We start from the raw sequence: 6,751 nt of genomic DNA, 5'->3' as shown, positions 1-6,751 counted from the left end.
GCACGTTTGAAGTTTTGTGTAAAAAACTGAATTTTCTGGACTTATCAGCTTTTTAGAAAAATCTGTATTCATGCGTACGCGAGTAAATGATTCTGCCCAGTACTCTTGTGTACGCGGATGGCATGCGTACGCGACAATGCCTTTTTTTGAACCCATGCATACGCAGAAGTGTCATGCAACGCAGGCAGATGTTCCTGTCCAATATTCTCACGTATGCGGAAGGTATGTAGTTTGCTTATGCAACATTCCCAAATTTTCAAATCATGTGTACGCGGAAGGCATTAATACGCTTGACCACCTTGTTTTGCAAAAGATAAATTTTTGAATTTTCAACTATTTCTCTAGTCTTCTAAACCTCTGTAACTCTTGTTTAAGATCCCCTAACTAGTGTTTAGACTTTAGAACGAGCAGAAGTATACTGAGTGAATTAAAATTATACTTCTATTATGAGTCTAGAGAGGGTGACTCAGGTTTGTGAAGTACTATGGATGGAATAATTAAAGTGAATTTGTGGAGTATTATGTTAATGATAAATTGAGAAATGAAAGCTAATGATGATTTATAAAAGATTAAGGTTTAATGAACCTGCTGAATATGAAAAGTGATCACTGAGATGAATGACATATATGATATATTTGGTAAGTCACTATGTGCCTGGTAAGGACAGTTGGTTAATCCCTCTTGTCAAGGTTGCGGCACCAGCGTAGGGACTGAGGCAGTCTTTCACCTACGTTTAGATGTGGGGTTTGAGGTAGTCTTCCATTCGCATCCTTTCGTATCATAAGAGTGTTCTCGAGCACTATATCCCGTAAGAGTGATGTAAGAATCGGAATAATCGCTTTAATAAAATAATAATTTAACTGTCTAGAATAGATTCAAAAATATAGAAATGATATTTTGAAAATAAAAAGGTAAAATTTGAATTTAATGAATTTTTTTGAGTGAAAAAATGTATCTTTTACGAAAAAAAAATTTGTAAAAATGCATACCGACACTTAAGCTGGCAGTATCGGCTCTAGTCTGATTGGTACCGCGTATTGAGAAAAATAAGATTTTGAAAATTGAATTTATTGTTTTGAAAGGACAAAAATAATTTAGAATTAAAAACCGGGCTCATCTTCAAGGTTTTGACCCAAAGTGGGACAACAGACTTAAAATACTAACGAGTTGGACTAGACTCAAGTTGGACCTAAGCCCAACATATATAAGTGCCAATTAATGAGTATTCAGTTTATTTTACCCTAGAAACAAAGAAAGGGGGCGCTGAAGTGAAGAGAGGAAGAGAGAATGAGATTTCATTATTCATCTCCTCCTTCATTTGGCCATAACTTGAGCTAGGAGCTCCGATTGACGAGACGTTTGCGGCCACATGTTGCTCTCGCCGAGCCCATCATTTTTAACTAAGCTTTGTTGGTAAGAACTCGCATCTCCTGCTTTAGTTTTCTACCCTAAGTGATTTTACATTTTTACATTTGATTTTTTAGTAGATTTTGTGATTTTGTTTGTTTAGGGGTGATCTAGCATTGGAATATTGTTGGGTTTTGTTCCTAATGCTATTGGGTAAGGTAAGGTCTTACTAAACCCTTGTGTTTAGTTATTTTTGTGAACCCTAGGTTTGATGTTGGTATGTTTTATGATGTTAGATTGAGTTTTGGTGTTTGTTGGAGTTGGTTTGAGGCTTTTGGATCGAGTTCAGTAGCTTCGTTTTGGTGTTTGGTGTATATTAGGAATCGGCCAAGGTATGATTTCGGTTTCTTTTATATAATATATAACATTTATGGACACTTAGGCTAGTTGACCTTAAGATAGGATTGAATGATGGTTATGTATGATTAATTATATGTGAAATTATGTTTGATGATGAGGAGGATGACATGGAGTGTTAGAATATGTGATATATGAAATATGATGAATATTGATGTTAAATATGATTTTGATGAGTGGTGATTAATATTGATGATGATATTGGGTTTTGAATATTGTGGTTGGTGTTAATATTGAATGGTGGTGAATGAGGCTAATCAAGAGTTAATTGTATGAAAATTGTTAAAGTTGAGATATTGATTTATGGATTATGGATTTTTGTTGAATTATGGTGGAAAGATTGAGTTAAATGGATGTTGAGTTGATTGAATTGCAATAGAATGGTAACATGTAGTATGTGGTAGTATTTTGTATTGAAATTGGGTATGCTTTGGTTTGGTTTGGTTATGGAATTTGGAAATTAGAGAACTTTGATGTTTTTGTATAAAACTTGATTTTTCATAAATTTTGACGGATCATAACTTGAACCTCTCTTTTTGAAATTGGTTTAAAATTATTTTAAATTAAAGGTGATCTCAAGAGCTTTAAAATGATATAAAGTTTGATAAAAATGGAGTTTTGTAGAGAAAGTTATGAACATTTAAAGTTTGGTGTTTAAAATTGAAATTTCTGTAACCTGAGGTACATGCGTACACAGGCACCCCCCATACACAGGCGTGCGTCTTTGCCAGACCTTTAGGCGTACGTGGCCCATGCTTGCGTAGGCAGAATGATCCAAATTTTGAAGTGTGCGTATACACACTTGGGCGTGCGTACACACAGACCCTGTTTTGTTGAAAAATGATTTTTCTTCACTTTTCAAGGGTTTTCTAACTTTCCAAACTTCTTTATCTACTGTTTAAGATTGCTAACTAGTAATTAGGCCTAAGATTGATAGAGATGGTATGGTGAATCAAATTAGTGAAATGCAGTATGAATTTAGAGTCGATGACTTAGGTTATAAAAGGTTGTGGACGAAATTAGTGTATGTTGAATTGTGAAGTATGTCTTTGAGGAGATTTTGAGAAAGGAGAATGATTATGATGAAATGGAAAGTTGATAATGCTTATGATGAGATGAGAATTTGGAAAGAAATTATGAGTTTGATGGATATTAAAAGATAGTGTGCAAGGCCTATATCCCTGGCGTGGCAGATTTCTCTGCTGCAAGAGTATGCAGGGCACTATATCCCTGGGATGAAGTTATGATTGATAACCTTTTCTGTCGCATGAGTGTGTAGTGCCTATATCCCTGGCGTAGCAGATTTCTCTGTTGCATGAGTATGCAGGGCCTATATTCCTGGCGTGGAAGAAAAGCAACATTCCCAGAGATGTGTCGGGTTGGCATTTTGAACCGACAAGTGATATCACAAGCCAATAGAAAAGACATTCATCATATATATCTTCTACCTGTTTGTTTGCTTTGCTTAATTTCTGTTATGCCTAAATGAACCACATGTTTACTTGCTAATTGTCCTACTTGCTGTACATGTACTTTACTTGTACTTTACTTGTCTGCATTACTTGTGTTTTCTACTGGGATTGAGGAGGCTCGGTAGGCGGTGGCGATGGGATCACGCGGAAGTTAGGTTGGCAAAGGCTGTGAGATACAGCGGTGTGATTAGTATTAGTTAGAAATCCCCTAAGTTTAGATAACCCTGTTTATGGTGTTTGATTTACGTTATTTATTTTTGTTTTAAACTTGAATATTCTGTATCGATGTGAAGTTTTAGGATTGCCTCTGGCGTCTCAAAATCTTATATTTTACATTACTGGGCACTGTTACCATACTGAAAATATCTGATTCTCATACCGTATTCTGTTGTTGTTTTTCAGATGCAGGTCGTAACCCACTTCGGTGGTTACGTGGTGGTGACAGAGCGGAGTATGATTTCTCCTTGGTATTATTCTGCTTTACTTTTGTTGTAGTTATTATCTCACCCTTTGTATTCTATACTTTATGACCTTAGAGGCTTGATTTGAGAGATAAGTTGTATAAGCTATTTTAAACCTCTAAAACTCTTCTATATTTTAGTTTGACTAGCTGGCCTAAACTCCGCAGGCTGTGACTAGTCCTCTTTTTGGTGTATATATATATATATATATATATATATATATATATATCTTGTTAATTTAATTATTATCTTGTGTATCATGGAGCTATTTAGAAGGTTTTATACATATTATATCATGTTCTGTTCTTACCTACGCATTTAGTTATCGTGTGTGAATGCTTTGCGTTTTGTAATTCCGCTTTATGCGATTTTGAGCTTTTATTCCTTCATCGGGCTTCTAGTTATATAAATTCTTGGATATATATATTATATATTATAAGTTTTAAAACTATCGTGGCACTTTGCTATCCTTGCTTTACGGCTAAAGGTAAGGTTTAGGGTGATAGGGTATTACAAGTGAGCTAGGACACTATATACCAAGGCGCATATTTATATACGTGATAGAAATGCGACATCCCAAGGGAATGTGTCGGGTTGGCAGTTGAACCGACAAGTGATATTATGGCCAATTAGGACAGACATTCATCATATGCATCCTATGTGTTTGTTTGGATTAATTACTTGCATTATGCCTAATTGTGTAACATGTCTAATTGCTACTTGAGTTACTTGTTGTATATACAACCTACTTGTGTTTTACTTGTTTGCATTTAATTGTGTTTTCTACTGGGATTAAGGAGGTTCGGTGCATGCAGGCACGAACCTAGTAACAACAATGAGGGGCACTTGCCCCCACTATGTTTTCAATTTTTTTTTTAAATTATAGTTATATATAATGTGTTATGTGCCCCACTTCAAATTTTAAATGGTTTTATTACAAATAAACTAAACTCAATTGGCTAAAGCCTCAAATTTACTTTTTTATCTTTCTATCATTTTGACTATTAGTTAACCTAATCAAATTTAGTTCTTGTGTCGATATTTCTTTATTCTTTTAAACCCTCTTCTTAGTTTCATAATTTTAACCTTCTCTTTCTATTTCTTATCTAGTGGTCATCTTCTTTTCGTCAAAAGATAAATTTCAAATTTTTCATGTTTTTTTGTATAGCTCTTTATGTATCTTTCAATTTCATTGTTTCTCTTTTTGATATTTTTAATTGTAAATTTTAATTCAAACTATTATAATTTAGGTATTAATCTAATTTTTCATTCTCTTCATGGCTTTATATATTTTATTTTATTCTCAATTTATTCATTTGTATTACTTTTTTTATCTTTTATTTTATTATATGTACTTGCATATATATTTTTGAAATAAATGAATTAATTTATGAATTTAGAATATATTTTATTTTTAAAAATAATAATAAAAAATATTTTAATTACAATACATAATTAAACAAATACAGAAAATTTTTTATTTGACATTATATCAAAATTAAATTAAAAAATATAGAGAAAAACCTAAAATAGCCCCTGACAATTGTCTCGAAAGACAACGAGGCCCTTGAAAAAAAACCCAACACTGTCCCTGACAATTACCTCGAAAGGACAACGAGGCCCCTGTGCCCAAAAAAAGTCAATATTGTTTTTTTTTTGCGCAGGGGATAATCAGTCCCGAAAAAATATCAGGGACCGGATTGAGTGTTTTTTTTCTTGGGGCCTCGTTGTCCTTTCGAGGTAATTGTCAGGGATCGAGTGGGATATTCACTCAATATATAATAAATTTAATTATTTTAAAATAAAAAAATATAAATTAAATTTTTATTATTTTATATAAACATACTTTTCATATACATATTTACTTTTTCTAGTATTTATATATAATTTTAGTTTCAAATTATAAACACTAGTATATCATTAGGTATTAATTAATGTGCTAATTAATATAGTCTTTATTATTAAATATGTATAAAAATAAATAAAAATAAAATTAATTTAGGATAATAAATTATCTATAATTTAATTAAAATATTTTAAGTCCAAATTTTAGAAATAATTTTTTTATAAATATATATGATGAATAATATTTTAAGAATGAAAGTATTTATTAACTCTTTTTAATTTTTATATCTCCATATAATTAATAATGTTCAACAAAATTTATTTTAGTATACATATTTTTGCCTCCACTTTTAAAGTTTTATGGGTCCGTCATTTGGTACATGGAAGATAAATTGGCAAAGGCTGTGGGACAGGTGACTGCTAGAGTAGAAAATTCCTAAGTTAAAATGTATTGTAAATTTTTTAATATTATGTATGTGGTGGAAAATTTTAGGATTACCTTTGGCTTTCTAAAACTGTATATCTTATTTATTGGGCACTGTTATCATAATGAGAATCTCCGGTTTTCATACCATATATATTTCTTATTTTTTAGATGTAAGTTGCAACCCATTTTAGTGATTTTTGCGGATGGTGACAGAGCAGATGATGACTCGAGTTTTACTTTTGTCTTTTGTTGTAGTTACCTCTCACTTTTGTTGTATTTGTTTTAGAGGCTTTTATTTTAAAATCTTTGAGAAATAGGATGTAGCTCTTTTTAACTTAGACTTTATTGTATCTTTTGACTAGTCCGCCTAAACTTTGCATGATTAGTTTTCATTTTGATTATTATTATTATATATATATATATATAATAGTTAGTTATATGGTACAGATTTGTGCATACAAATCAAAAGATATGTTGACAAATGACAAACCGTTGGTTTTTGAAAATAGGCTTGGTAGAGCTCTGCAAACTTGTCTGTCGTGATAGTTGGAAGGAAGAGCCGACAAATAAAAACACTGAATAACGGGCCTAATTTTATTTATTTATTTATTTATTTTGATTCTGTATAAGGGGCCAATTTGGGGCCATGCGTTGTTGTTGAAGGACATTAAGGCCCTCACTTTTTGGGTTTCTTCCCCATTGCCGCCTTTTCATGGTACATGGTTTGGCCCGTTTTGAGTTTAACTTTTTTTCAATAAAAAACAATTATTTACAATTAGCCA

The sequence above is a fragment of the Arachis ipaensis genome, chromosome B3 (assembly GCF_059453495.1).
Source record: "Arachis ipaensis isolate K30076 ecotype BB chromosome B3, ASM5945349v1, whole genome shotgun sequence".
In the NCBI taxonomy this organism is placed as follows: domain Eukaryota; kingdom Viridiplantae; phylum Streptophyta; class Magnoliopsida; order Fabales; family Fabaceae; genus Arachis; species Arachis ipaensis.
This window is presented reverse-complemented; position numbering follows the sequence as displayed.